Source organism: Mirounga angustirostris, unplaced genomic scaffold, assembly GCF_029215605.1.
Source record: "Mirounga angustirostris isolate CCGP_5_RB_7025 unplaced genomic scaffold, mMirAng1.0.hap1 SCAF_2, whole genome shotgun sequence".
Classification (NCBI taxonomy): Eukaryota; Metazoa; Chordata; class Mammalia; order Carnivora; family Phocidae; genus Mirounga; species Mirounga angustirostris.
The window spans coordinates 104,333,596-104,350,177 of record NW_026991710.1 but is presented as its reverse complement, the minus strand read 5'-3'; positions in this window follow the sequence as shown (position 1 = coordinate 104,350,177).

Here is a 16,582-nt window from a genome sequence, read left to right as displayed (position 1 = left end):
TGACCTTTCCTATCATTATGGCTTTTACCCCAGATGACAAGAAACCAATGTGTGAATCAAGACAACAACAAATTATCTCCATCCAGGAGAAGTAGGCCTGGAAAATAATTGGGTGCATTGTGAGATGGGCTTTAGTTAGGATCCCAGTTATCACCTGGCCTTTAAATGTCCCAATCTAACAGTAGGGTCTTGATGGCATTTGAGTCTTCAAGTATCATTGTCATTTTACATTCTGTATTCAAATATCCTAAAAATTTTCGTAGACCCATTTTCCCATTGTACAAATATTTTAGTAAGTGACTAAAGGTAACTTTGGAGAATATGGAGGAAAATCATTACTCAATATATTTTGCTGCTTTGGGTTCTTTTGCAAAATGACCCAGCTTCCACCTTGAACAATGAGCTCTGGGTCATAGAATTGCCTCATATGTAGAAACTAGATGAGACATCATGGTTTTCCATTGTGGCCACTGATGTGACTCTTTAGTTCTCTCATTCTTGATCTTTTCTGGTCACATCGGTCAAGGAAGGCACTTGTCATCTTTTTCTCTATCTCACCTCTTGGAATATCATGGTATGTTAGATATTACTATAGATTATTGCAAGTCAAGTCCCCTTAGATGACATCTACTTTGCTTCTGACAATTAAATGTTTCTACATGATCCTTATTATCTCAGAATTGTATTATCTCCTTTGACCCTAGAGAGCTCAATACCATAGAGATTTACCCTACCGTCAATCTTGATTTACAAAGAACAACCAACAGTGAGCTTCTTAATGATGCTAGTTCCCTTCCCACCATTGTTACTGTTATAACAAAGTCGATGTTTCTGGGGTCTATTAGGGAATATAAACAGCTGTTATATCATTGGATCTTTGGGAATAAGCACTTTCACTCTTCTCCTCTTGTACTTTCCTCAATATTCTATCAAGGCACCCTAGTCAAGCATCCTTATGATCTATACCCAGGAAACTTCTAATGTTTCTTGGCAGTAGATATATTAGTTATGTCTTGCAGGTCTATTAGTGATAAACATTTATCTTCTAAAGCAGAAGAAATACTTCGCTTGGGCTATGCTGAAATATGATCTTAGTTATTTGCCTAGAATGTGCAAGGGAAGATGGGGTCAAATCTCAGAGAACAATTATTATTTTTTGAGGCATCTGCCTCATGTAAGTCCTCTGCATGGTCCTCAGACAAGGACAATTTTCTGTCCTTGAGCAAGGGGCAGTAAACCACTTCTACAGTCCCAGGGCATTCATGAAATGTGGAGGTTCAAGGTTGCTTAGTACATTCACACAGATGTTGTCATTTAAATTTCAAGGTCCCAATACTTCTGCATCATAATCCTTACTCTATAACAAAGGCCTCCAGTGACTGAAAGGGAGAAAAAAGGGCAAAACAAAAATTGCAATTTGCTTCATTCACAATCTTATCCTGGGCCTTGTTTTTAGCCAGCTACAGGAGGTGAGAGTCTTTGGCTCCACATAAAAACTTCTGACTCTTCTATTGTGGTCTGAATTGGTGGTTGGCAAAACTAAACCTGTCCTTTCCTTTCTTTCTTGCATCATTGGCATTTAATGAGAACCAACCAACTCCATATTTCTTGAAATTCCCATTATTATCATATAAGCCAAATGTTGAAAATTACATGATCAATGCATCCCCCTTTATCTCTATCCTATCCCAATTCAGTACAGGTGAGACTTAATAATTGTAACACTATAGCATTCCAGGGGTTATGCTTCCTCTACCAGAACAACCAATGGGTTTCTTGTTGTCATTTGACTATAACAATCCAGGAACTTGTTCTTGGGACCACTTCTGATAAACTGTCTTAGTGTGGGTTTTTCAAAAGCAGATCCAAAGACAAGAATTTGAATGTAAGTAATTACTTGGAAGAGCAGGAAACGTGGTTTTAGAAGTGGGGGACATAATACAGGAAGGGAAATCTGTCAATAAATGGTGAGCTATTAAATGTGCTTCAGAGCTATTTAATATGAATCTAGAGCATAGTGCAATTCTGAAGAAAGATGAATAACATATCTAAAAATTATTCTACCCAAAGAATAATGGAACTAGAGTATTTATATATCATCTCCTGACAATAATTCATTGACAGTTGCTGGTGGTAGTGATGATAGTGGGTTCCATGATGAATGTTACATCTTTTAATAGTTTCAATTAAAAAAAAAAAAAACCCAAACTCTTGGGCCCAAAGATGAACATGTTGACATTTGGAACTTAATGCATTTAAAGAAAGTAATGAGTAGCCATAAAGAACATCTACTACACATTGTATGTAGGATATATTAAGTGTAGAAAAATATATGATGAGTATTAATCATCGGAAGCATAATCATAGACCATAGGAAGCTGGGCTCTTAGGAAGTTAATTTTCATATGAAAATAATTGAACTTTCAAAAGACGCTGTATTTAAATGTGAGCTTTTATGAAAGCACAAGTTTACTGTTGAGTACAGGCAAAATGTAATGCAAAATATAGCTTCCAGAACGATAGGATGGGTTTTGACACATGGAGTCAAAGTCATTCTACATATGAGAATTTGCATGATTTATTATCTCTAATAGTAATTTTATCTGTCTCAATCTTGACGAATTATTAAAACTCTTTGAGTGTCAGGGAACTTATCTGAAAGCAGGAGTTTACTGCAGCTCATGTTATGGCTGCAAGTGACAGACTCAAACAATAAATAGCGTATTTACCATCTCTCATAACATGAAGTCTGGAGGAGAGAGAACCTCAAGAGTTGATAAATGCAGCAACTTAGAGTTAATGTGCCATATTTCTCTGTCTTCTTGCTCAGCCATTCTCAGCCTGGATGTAACGTAGCCTGTATGTTGGTTTGGCTCCTCCTCACAGTTCAAGGGGCCCATGTGCAAAGGATAATATCCAAACAAAGAATATATCTGCTTTGTGTCCACTTTTTTTACTCTGAAGAAAATCCCAAATATCCTGCAGCAAACATTTCCTCACTTTCCATTGCCAGGATTCTATATATGCTCACATCTACACTAATCACATGGCAGTTGGGAGACAATTCTCCATGGTGGTCTCATGTTTCTGCATGTATTGCAAGCAGATGTACTGAGTGCTCTCTGTTCTGGACCATCTTTTGAAGGATGTTTGCATAATGAAAAAGCCTTGAAAGATAGAAATAGTGTGTCCTTCTGGAGCAGAGAGTAAGTTTACTTATACTCTTGGCAAACAAAGTGTCTTCTTTGGGATTAAAGACAGGTCTGCTTATTGAACATGATAAAAGACTGCGGTTCCTTAAGTTTCAGTTTTCTCCTCTGTGTTGTGCTCACTGTGTGCGCAGGGGTGAGCTGGCCCTTTTTGCCTCATTCTGTGGGGATCAGGGCTCAGAGAACTGGTGCAAAAGCTGCTGCTCTTCTGGCTACTGATAATGTGGTGGGTTTTAAACTGTGCTTCATCTGACTCAGAAGGAACATGTCTTCTACCAGAAACTGTGCGACTGTAGTAGGCTAACTTTTTAGCCAGCAAGTCGGGTAGAAGCTCAGACCTGCACAATTCATGAGACAAAAGGAATAAAAAGCTCAAATACATAAAAGCTTACACCCTGAATCTGGGAATATTTTAAGCCATTTCACTTAAAAGTAGAGCAAAGAAAATTAGAATTCTATTTATTAAGTATGTATCTGGAGATGGCTATTGGATGAATAGCAACAAAAACAACAACTACAACACACACATATACACAAACTACTTTCCACAAGGCTAATAAACACCTTGTAAAATCATTTGGATTAATAGATGTGTATTTAATAACTCTAGCCATTTGATAGATATTTAATAAGTGCATACATCCTTTTATAAAAATGGATTATAGCATGACTACTGCTTTTCAAAAATAATTTATGAATATATAAAGTAATATATAAATATTTTAAAAGTTCAAATACAAAATATAAGTTAAATATCCTTTTGCTTCACAAGGGCTGAATAAATGCAAATTTTGTGAATCTCTCCTCTCTTTCAAAATCACATTGAAAGAGAGAAGAAACATAAAATTGAAAATAAATCTTTTGCAATATTAGGAAATGTGGAAGGTAGCCTTTAGCAGATAAAAGGAAGAAGAATTTCTGAGAAGGTAAATAAAAATGAGCGTAGGTTATACTGATAATCAATTCTAATGAAACCAAGATGCAAAATTGGTTTGAGAGTATTATTTTTAATTATATGAGAGTATATAGAATGGAAACTTCATAACCGTTCTTACGCATAAATTAAAATTTGCCAAAAATAGTACTACTCTACAATCCATCAATTGCACTACTAGGTATTACCCAGAAGATACAAAAATACAGATTTGAAGGGATACATGCTCCCTGAGGTTTACAGCAGCATTATCAACAATAGCCAAACTATGGAAAGAGTCCAAATGTCCATCAACTGATGAATGGATAAAGATGTCAGTCAGAGATGTCAGCAAAATAAGTCAGTTGGAAAAAGACAAATACCGTATGATTTTATTCATAAATGGAATTTAAGAAACAGAACAGGTGAACATATGGGAGGAGTGGGAAAAAGAGAGACAAGGGAACAAACTGTAAGAGACTCTTAAGGATAGAGAACAAACTAAGGATTGACGGAGGGGGCTGGGTGGGAAATGGGCTAGACAGGTGATGGGTATTAAGGAGGGTACTTGTTTGACGAGCACTGGGTGTTGTATGTAAGTGATGAACCACTAATTCTACTCCTGAAACCAATACTGTACTGTATGTTACTAACTAAAATCTAAATAAAAATTTTGAAAAAAAAATTTACCATAAGATTTGTTTTAATAATTGGGACAAAAGAAATGTACATTTCCAATTCATACCTATGCATAACAATAAATATGGGTAAATAAATCTGGGTAAATATGAGATCTCACTAAAAAATATACTAAAAGCAAAGATACAAACAAAAACAAAAGAGACTTTGTTCTTTGCATGGTGAAAAACTTTCAAATGAAAAAATAAATCTATCTTTATAAACGGACTTTGGATGTGGAGGGCCTTTCTAAAAAGGAAGGGAAAAGAGCTCCAAGGAAAAAAGACTAGCAAATTTAGCTGAATAAAAAAGTCTTGTGCATGTCAAAATTCATCATGATCAAAGTCCAAATAAAGCCATAGTTTGAAAGAAATTTGAAACTCCTACAAATCAACATGAAAAAGACAAGTAACTTAATAGATAAATTTGAAAAAGTTATGAAAAAGTAATTATAAAAGATGTTGAAACTGGAAAAATGATTAACTCTGTTGGCAATAAAAAGGATTTAAAAATGAGATATTTTGGAACTAATTATTTGGGCAAAAATACTCAAAATTGATAGTATTGAGTGTTAGTAATGGAAAAGGATTTTTTTCATACAGCATTTTGTGGAAGAATGAATTGGTAGAATCCTTTTGTGGGCAATTTGACAGAATGGATAAATTGTGAAAATTTACCTCTGTGTTGCTGCAGTGATTCCATGTTAAGAATCTGTCCTAAAGGGGCGCCTGGGTGGCTCAGTTGGTTAAGCGGCTGCCTTCAGCTCAGGTCATGATCCCAGGGTCCTGGGATTGAGCCCCAGGTCAGGCTCCCTGCTCAGTGGAGAGCCTGCTTCTCCCTCTCCCTCTGCCTGCTGCTCTGCCTACTTGTGCTCTCTTTCTATTTCTCTGTCAAATAACTAAATAAAATCTTAAAAAAAAAAAAAAAAGAATCTGTCCTAAAGAACTTAGTATTCAGACATGCAAAAATTTTTCTCTATTAGAATATTCCTTACAGATATGGTAATAATAGTCAACAAGTAGAAAATAAACTAAGTATCCAATAAGAGGAGTGATTAATTAATAAATTTGTATGGACTATTTTATAATTAATAGATCAGCCAAATCCCATCAGACTGTTCCATGTGTGGATGAGCCCAGACAAGACCACAAAAACCTGTTAGCAAGCCTAATGTCACAAACTGGTGGGGTAAATATATCTATTTTGTATGCCACTAAGCACTGATGTTTATCTGTTATGCAGCATTATTGTAACAATAATTATTGAAAACACCTATAACTGAGGAAATACTAGTAATCAGAAATTTTAGAGATATTTTATATAACTATTACAAAGGAGAAAGTGAAACAACCCAAAAGAAGATAGTCTAAATGACAATAAACCAAAAAGGATGTATAATATCATTAAAATCAGGGGAATGCAAATTAAAATTACAAAAAAGATACTAGTATGCATCTTTTACTAGATTGGCAAAAATTTAGAACTCTGACACTATTGTGTATTAAGAAGAAAGTTCCAAGAAATGAGAATTTTCTTTAATGTTGGTGAGTGTGTAAATTGCTACATCTTTGGAAAAGAATTATCTTTTATTTATTACCCAACAAAGTTGAAAATCCATATATCCAATATCTAATCAATTTTCCTGCTAAGTATATACTCTAAGTATACACTCTTACACGTATGCAGCAGGAAATATATATAGTGGAATGTTCACAGCAGCACTGTTCATAATAGCAAACACTGGAATCCGACAAGAGGCCTGTTGATACTGTATTAGGTTAATAAGCTGTGGTATATCTATTCATCAGCATACTTAGTATACAACAGTGAAAATGATCAAACTACAGAAAGATCAGTCATGACAGATAAATCTCACAAAGAAAATGTTGAGTATAAAAACCATCACAGAAGAATAAAAAAAAAGTGTGTGTCAGTTCAAATAAAAATTTTTAAATATAAAAATTTAGTATACTTGATGGATTCATACATAGGTTTAAAAACCACAAAATAAAATTGTGAGAATAATCATCTTAAAAATCACAATAGTGGCAGTATATAAGGAAATGCTGTGGAATAGGACACGCTAAGTGGTTCCAAGTGACTGCAATGCTTATTTCTTAACCTGAGTCATATATGATTTATAGATTATCTTTTCTTTTTTTCCTTTTGGTAGTCATTGACATTCTTCTACTGAATAGAACTGTAGAGGAAAATTGCATTTCGGGAAATGGATAAAGTTATTATAATTATTAGATAATATATACAGCTGTTTTATATAGTTCCAATTTATATACATTTATATTTGCATATAGATAGAAATACATATATCTATATATAGTTTTTATATATTATATATAGTTATATATATTAGTTATAATTTACATAGTTATGTATATAGTTTTAATACGTACTTTATTATAGTTATATGTATATGGTTTATAGATATTTTAGTTTATATACAGCTTTATATATGTAATTATAATATAGTTATAGTATACTTAGTTATATATAGTTGTACGTATATAATTATAGCCATTATAATGAAACGTTTTTGTCATAGAAACCGTTTTATTTATTCCATGTCTCTTTCGTATTCCTAAGTGGAAATATACGTGTGTGTGCATGTGTGTATACATGTATACAACTGTGTCCATGCATGAATGTATATATGTATAAGTGCCATTTTAAGGCTCATCATTACTTAAAATGAGTCAGTCAATACATTTTTATTGAACTCTCAAGAGTTCATATCATGATAATGTATATATTTCATAAAATCAGCATATATTTTGCTTTAAAGGAAAAGGTATGTTTTTACCTATCCTGACAACATAATAAAGGTACTATTAAAAATTTCCAGGAAAAAGTAATAAACCCTAAATATTCAATTATCTATTCTATATTAAGCACGTGGAGTATAGTGATATAAAAAGAAAGATGTTGGGGAAGAATATAATCCTACAAATGTAAATTAAGAATAAAAATAAATAGAACTTCTGGACGGATGATAAACATTTCCTTTTCTAGTTCAGAAAACTTATTACTATGAACTCTTACCTCAAAAATAATTCTTATCTATAGTGTACTTACAGTGATACTTGAAATAAGGTTTTGATTACAAACACAACTTCCCTTATGTAAGTACAGTTTTATGATAAGAAAACAAAGAACTCACTATAATCCAGTCGATGAAATATATACATGAGACATTTTTCAAGCAATAAAATGCCAAATAATACATTGGTAAATGACACACTTATCGTTGCATACTACTCGAAGGAAAACATTGACGTCTGGAAGTTTAAACATTCATAAAGTTGAATTATGAAGTAGAAAACCAAAGCTTAGAAACTTGTCTAAAGTAGCCACTGTGATATGTGACAACAGTGTAATGACGTGGAGTGACAAATGTGGCACTTGAAATATGGATTTATCTTGAGGTATCTCATTTAACTATTCTTGACGGACCTATGTTTTATGTGAACTTCATAGAGTCTTGCCATTTCAGGTGTGCCAACGCTTACTCAAGTCCTTCGATTAGCAGGTGTACAGTTGATATCTCATAATGCCCTTCCTTTTTCCTTGTATTGGTTCCTTCTTTATGTATAGTCAGAGAAGTCAATATGTGCCTGCAGCAAATACCTTTATCTAGTTTCTGCCAGAAAATAAAAAAATAATGAGAATTAGAGGGAAAAAAGATAATGTATAATCTCAATTCCCATGAAAACTTACTGGTTAAAATAACTTCAAACTTGGAGATTGCTCAGGACTTGCAATGAGGATAACATTATTTGGCATTTCCTTTAGCTGCCTTTTCTTAAGTGAACAACAGATTTTTACAGAAAGAATGTATGAAATAATTTCAAGGAAATGTATTTCTAGAATGTCTGTACTCAATATAACCTGAGTGCTGATTTTATCCTATGGCTTACAAACCTGACTGTAGTCAATTTATGTAATCTTTCTAAGCTCTGGTTTCCTCATGTGTAAAGAGGGAGAATACATACACAGTTCATGCATACATATGAGATCTAAGTATTAAATAAGATAAATGAAGTATGTAGTGTGGTATCAGATCCACAGTAAAGAATCAAAAACTTCTACCCAATTATATTGTCTCAGAAATGGGAAAATAGATAAGTGCCTTCTTAATTGTCTTTGAACATTGTCATTTGTCTTTCACATTTTTAATCTCAGAAATTCTTTCAGCTTCTTCGGTATTTTGGCAGGGCTATAAACAAGGAAGGTATTCACCACTTTTCATGTTGTCAGTCATCTTTCATTAACAGAAGATTCCTTTTAATCCATATAGTTTTTATTTTAACCATTTATGATAGCAAAATAGAATTAAATTGCATTGTTATTATTACTCTGAATTCTTAATGTTGAAGTGACTATCAAATTTGTATCTATGATTTTTCTAAAATTTCATAAAGTTCTAAAAATGAGGGGCACCTGCGTGGCTCAGTCAGTTAAGCATCTGTCTTTGGCTCATGTCATGATCCCAGGGCCCTGGGGTCAGGCCCAGCGTTGGGCTCTCTGCTCAGTGAGGAGCCTGCTTCTCCCTCTCCCTCTGCCTGCCACTCTGCCTACTTGTGCTCTCTCTGTCAAATAAATAAATAAAATCTTTAAAAAAATAAAAAATAAAATAATGGTCATGCCTATGAATATCTAAAAAGGCATTAAAGAAAGTATTATTTTTCTTTCTACATCATTTGTCTTCCTCCTAATAGCTTCCAGGAAGTGTTGAAACAACTGAGTTAATGTTCAGAAAAATAAAAATCCCTACCTCATGCCACAATTCAAAATAATTTAATCTTCAAAGGAATTAAATATGTAAACACAAAGTTTAAGGAATAAAAGAAAATATTGGCAAATAGTTATCAGACTTATGGTTGTAAAGGTACTCTAAGTGTTGTGGCTAATCTGAAGAAACAAAATGGACCCTAAACCATAATTTAGTTCAGATGTCAAGACAGATGATGCCACACACATACCAAGAGGATACGAAAATATTTATTACTCACATAATGAGGCTTTTGGGGAAGGGCAGGACAAACTTCCCAAGCTGATCTGAAAACAGCTTGAGAGAGCAAGAAAATGAGATTGGCTTGGGGTTTTTATTATGGTTAGGGAGTGGGGCTTGGGTTCCCATGTGCAAAAAGAGGCTTGCAGAGTTTGAGTCTTCCCTGCCAAGCACCAAAGGAGGAAGCGCCCAGGCTTTTTACCCAGATGTATGGAAGGAAAAGAATGAGATCTGAAGCTTAAAATTTATTCTAAGCCAAACACCAAAAAACGGAATCCAGAATCCTTATTGTATTAAGTACTCATCCAAACATAGATATCAAAAAAAAAAAAAAAATCATTGATAGATAGTTTTGTAATATTCAAAAAACATCAAAACCCTCCATAATTGAAATGATTGGTATTAAAAACTGTGGCATATTTTCAATGTTTATTAAAATGTTAATAACAAAGATTCCTGACAAACGGATATAAAAAAGATGAAAATTGGGCGCCTGGGTGGCTCAGTTGGTTAAGCGACTGCCTTCGGCTCAGGTCATGATCCTGGAGTCTCGGGATCGAGTCCCGCATCGGGCTCCCTGCTCGGCAGGGGGTCTGCTTCTCCCTCTCCCACTCCCCGTTTGTGTTCCCTCTCTCGCTGTGTCTTTCTCTGACAAATAAATAAATAAAATCTTTAAAAAAAAAAAAGATGAAAATTGCTAAAGAAAAATAGTCAAAGACCATATATAGCTAATTCATAAAAGAAGAAATTCAAATCTAAATACACACACACACACACACACACAAACCCCAACTGCATCAAAGAAATGTTTTTTAAAAGACTACAAATTAGATATGATATTTTTCTTCTGGAAAAATGGCACAGATAAACAAAAAATATAAAATTTAGGTCAGGTGCTCATCTTGAGAAATGACATTCTTGTAAACTACCGATGGAAGTTGTGATGGTACACACTTTGGGGAGCAGTTTGCAACTAAGTGTCAAAATCTTTAAAAGTATAAAAACTCTGTGATCTGGCAATTTCATCTTTGAAAATTTTACTGAAGGAAATTAAATAGATATGCATAATTATTTATTTTCAAGGATGACCAACATAGAGTTATAAATAATAAAAACAAAATCCAGGAACAGAGGAACAATGACATGCCCAGTATACATGAATGATTGCATATAAATTATGCTACATCTATATAGTGTACATCTATGTAGTCATTAAAATTATATTTCAGAAATAAGTTATATAATTATGACTAAGCACAAACACGTTATACAAACATGGTGTGTGTATGTATATATACATGTATACACATACATAGTGTGTGTGCGTGTGTGTCTATATATAGATAACTTAAAGATCTATTTGATACCACCATTTGAACATCTAACAAACATTTTTTTTTTCTTTAGGATTTTATTTATTTATTTCACAGAGAGACACAGCCGGAGAGGGAACACAAGCAGGGGGAGTGGGAGAGGGAGAAGCAGGCTTCCTGCCGAGCAGGGAGCCCAATGTGGGACTCAATCCCAGGACCCTGGGATCATGACCTGAGCCGAAGGCAGATGCTTAACGACTGAGCCACCCAGGCGCCCCTAACAAACATCTTTTGAATGTAGTGTTTTAAACAAACAAAAAACCATTTTGGACAGAATTCTTTCCCTCCTCATATTTTTCTTCTATCTTACCTCCTCTCTATAGATGACACCACCATCCACTTGACCCAGGTGGCGATCTAGATACATCCTCTTTTCTTAATCCTCACCTGTCATCCATTCCATCCTTAAGTCCTGTGACTCTACCTCTAAAAACGTATTCTTACATCCTTTTCTTTACCTTCACTGATATTCTTCTAATCCAAGCCACCTTCTTCTTTCATCTGAACTAAAGAATAGCCCACACTTCAATGCTCTGCCTCTGCTTCTCTCTCCGCCCACCATGTTCCATTCTCCACCCAGAAAGTACATTTTTTTTTTAAGATTTTTTTTTTTAATTTATTTGAGAGAGAGAGAGAGAGAGAGAGAAACAGCATGAGAGGGGAGAGGGTCAGAGGGAGAAGCAGGCTCCCCGCTGAGCCGGGAGCCTGCTGTGGGACTCGATCCCAGGACTCTGGGACCATGACCTGAGCCGAAGGCAGTCGCTTAACCAACTGAGCCACCCAGGCGCCCAAGAAGGTACATTTTTTATGAAGGTAATCAGACATAGCACTCTTCTCCTTAATAACTCTTTAATTACCTTTTCTTTAAATGAAAAGCAAACCATATGAAGTAAGTAAATCCCCAATCCCACCTCTGAGTATATATCTAAAAAAGTTGAAATCAGGATTTCCAAGAGATATCTGTGCTCTCATGTTTATGGTAGCACTATCACAACAGCCAAGACATGAAAACAACCTAAATGTCCTTTGGCAAATGAATAAAGAAAATGAGGTAAATATACATACAATGGGATATTATTCAACCACAAAAAGAGGAAATCCCACCAATATGCGACAACATGATAAACCAGGATGGTATTATGCTGAGTGAAATAGGCCAGTCACAGAAAAACAAATACTGCATGATTCCACTTATATAAGTATTCAAAATATTCAAACTCATAGAAACTGAAAGTAGAATAGTGGTTACCAGGTACTGGGGAAAAAGGGAAATGGAGAGTTGCTGCTGTTCAATGGGTATAAACTTTGTTAGGCAAGACAAGTATATTCTACAGACATTACCCCCAATGATACTGTATTGTGCACTTAAAATTTTGTTAAAAGGATAGATCTCATGCTAAGTGTTCTTACCACAATGAAAAAAAAAATTTTAGTAAAATAAAATCCAAACTTCTCACCATGGCCTACACAATCTGGTCCAATTGCTTTTCCATTTTCACCTCATTATCAATTCTCCCTTGCTCAATATTTTCCATAATTTCTGATGTGTTTTTTGTTTTTTTGTTTTTTCTGTTCCATTACCCTGAAGCTTATTCCCGCTTTAGGGGTTTGCTTTTTTTTTTTTTTTTTTTTTAATGCTTCCTGGAAATTTTCTTTCATGGATGACTACATCTTATTATCCCGGCTGTAGTCCGAACAGCATATCCTCCTCTTTTCCTGATCCCCCAGTTAAATTCCATGCCCTATGCCCTTCTCCTGTCATGCTTTATGTTGTCCTGTTTTTTTTCTTCCTATTACAATTATCAGACATTTTGTTGTTCTTAAATGATTTATTTTTATTGTCCTTTCTACTGTAATGTAGGCTCCAAAAGCAGAAGTTTGACTGTCTAGAATAGTGTTTGCCTGGGTGACTCAGTCGTTAAGTGTCTGCCTTCAGCTCTGGTCATGATCTCAGGGTCCTGGGATTGAGCCCCAATCGGGCTCCCTGCTCTACAGGAAGCCTGCTTCTCCTTCTCCCATTCCCCCTGCTTGTGTTCCCTCTCTCGTGTTTCTCTCTGTCAAATAAATAAATAAAATATTTTTAAAAAAAGAACAGTGTTTGCATATAACAGATGCTCAGTTAATAGCCATTGATTGAATAAATATATAAGGAGCAGAAGTAGTGAACATCAATATGTTATTATATTTTATGTGTAAGTAGTTAAAGAATAATTTATGTGTGGGTAGTAAAAAAAATAATCTTCCTTTCTTCCTTTCTTAGTAGTCTTTAGACTCAGTGTGGGGCTTGAACTCACAACTCTGAGATTAAGAGTTGCATGCTCTACCTACTGAGCCAGCCATGTGCCCCCCAATTTCTCCTTCTTTATCTACATCTGAATCTTCAAGATTTCCCCCAATCAACACACAACATATTTGTATAAAATACATTATAAAAAGTATGCAAGCAATTTAAAACCTTTAAAATGCCAAAATTTATTCTCCTACTTTAAAATCCTGCATATTGAATTTAATTTAATCTTTCTTGTTTATTTAGCACTTTGAGTGTCTCAACAAAAGAAAATAGTAATTTGATGTACTCGATGACTTCTAAAACATTTTTTAGCTATTGTGATCAAATTCCATAGTAGGTAGTAAATCTAGAAGGTGAAAAAGATAAAATTAACCAGTATAGATCATATAATCTGGATTTACCTTTTATAAATTACCATAAATGTAGTTACTGTGATTTCTCTCTTGTTCTCATGAGTTAAGGGAAAACGTTCAAATAATCATTTGAGGATTTCCATTATTTGCTTCAAGTAATCACAGATTGTTTCTGTAGGGAAAATAGAATACTGATAATACAAAAGTATGAAAATGAAATTGAAACATTTTTCCCTTCCTTCTTTTCTTGGATCTAGGAATTGTGCATCTTGCTTTAAACTGCATATTTTCCAACTTTTATGAAGTGAAATAAAATTAATGGGAAAAAGTTGTAGTAGCAAAACCCAAGCTACAGTCTGTGAAAATCATTATTGGTGTTCTAACTATTGACACATGCCACATTAGTTGGCCAAATGTGTAATTTTATTAAGATCATTCCATATAATGAATCATTAGTTTCATAGAAATATAAACTGGGCCCCCAAAGAAAATAAATATCCAAAAGTGAGTCATTTTCCATGCTTAATAGCAATTTGAGAAATGTAGATTTCAGAAATAATCAAAATAAAATATATTGCTATATTACTGGTGCTTTTTTATCTGTCAAATGGATTTCTCTGGTATAAAAAATTACATGTTCAAACTTTCAGCATACTCATGAAGATGAAATAATTTACAAACAAGAAGCATTGTTCTTATAGAAGGTTCTTAATCACAGGAATTCTTTATACTCTTTGTAATCAATTACTTGCTTCTCATCTGAATATTTATTGATTTGGCCTAACAGCTGCATAACTTCTTATTCATGCTGTATAATATAGGATAGAAGATTAATAAAATCAATAATGGATATAGCAGAGGAAAGAATAAAAAAATGCATCTCAGCAAGATTGTTCAAGGATGTCAAAACAAATCACCAAGAATACAGAAGGCTCTGTTTCAATTATATTTAGAGGGAGGGCATGAGAATGGAGAGGGAATTAGTTTCCTCTCCCTATTGTTTAAACTATAAAACTATGAAGCATTAAATGTCTTCTGGGAGCTCACCCAATTTTGGAAAAAGAAGCTTGATTCTCTGGAATTTGATGCATTCCTCTCCAGAATATAAGCTCATCCAGAGTTAGTGTGTTAAATAAATACTGGAATAGGGAAACAGAGAAAGGGGAGGGAAAAAATCAATAACATAAATTATGATGAAAAGATAATGCACAGCGCCTCACACATTAATAACACTTATTTTGAAAGGTAATATTTAAGTAAGCATGAAAAGGGAGCCACTGGGGAATTGAGATTAAAATAAATCACACGCTTGTTCAATAATTATTTGAGTAAAAGCTAAACACATTCATTAACAAATGCAAATGATTCTTTTAATTAGACATCAACAAATGAGGTCCAGTAGCGGAAGTCATGCTGTTTGGTCTTGGATAGATTTTTATTCTAAAGCTCCAGCACTTCAGCTTTCCCTGAGTTTTCTGTACAGTTGCACACAAAGAATATGAATTTAAAATTTTTAAAAACTACATTTTCTCATTTCCCCAGCTGAATATTTTGAGAACAGTTTATCTTATTTTTTCTCTTATTAGTCAAAAGCCAAAAAAAAAAAAAGCATTTATCAATTATCTGATAACTTTGATCAATAAAAAGTAAAATTATAGTCTGAATATCCCATGCTAGCTGTGGTGACATATCATTTAAAGTCAACACATTTACGATGAAAACTATTTTACAAAAATGTATCATGCCTGGAAACTGGTGCTGAGTTTAACTCAAAACAAAAAAAAATTTGTTTGTTTGTAACCCACAGAATTCAGATTCCACAAAGGAAGGGAAAATGGTATACATATATCTATATATAATTGACGTAGTAGCCTCTGTATCATGTGCTTATATTTTTTGTTTCATTAAAATTTCTCAGTAACTATGAAACACTAGTGATATTCTCATAGTTTGACTGAATAAACAGTGGTTCTTAAGACTTAGCAACTTGCTCTAGCTTACACAGCTACTAAGTGGCAGAGCTGAGATTTAAAGATCTACATGACTAAGAATCTCATAATACTAATCCTAAAACAATCTAACACAGAGACAGAAATTACTTTTTCTTGATCCATATGGTTAGTTTTAAGACTGTTTATTCAACTTAACATCATATTGGGGTGTCACCCTGAGTACATAACAAAGTGAAATATCTCTACTGGCACATCTAAGATGGTCTCCTCTCCAACTTCTCGGACCTCAGAAAGTGGCACCACCTTGCATCCAAGTAATTACAGCTGAAATTTCACTCTCCTTCTTTTGGAATTCCCCAAATGAGAACAACTCTTCTTCTTTTCTCCAAAAATCTTTGAATGTTTTAACTTCCCTCTGTTCCTCATTTCTGCTCCTACAGTCTAGTAAATAAATGGGATCCTTTACAATGACAAATTTCAAAATGTAGCGAAATACCAACTCTAGACAAGTTGAACATTCATTTAATCTATTAAAATAAATCTTAATTTTTGTTTCCTAAGTCACTGGTTTCACTAAGTGCTAAAACTATTAAAATATTTCTAGGCATTGGTTTAAGTTTAATTAGAAACTAAATTGCTTTTAGTTTCAATAGTAAAATAATAATTAGTGATAGTTTTAAATTGTCATCTAAAAAAATTAAGGACAATGTCTCTGGCTAAAATTAAGGTAAGTAAAATTTATTTCCATTTTAAAAATTCTATTTTAAAATTCTCACTTAAAAATGACT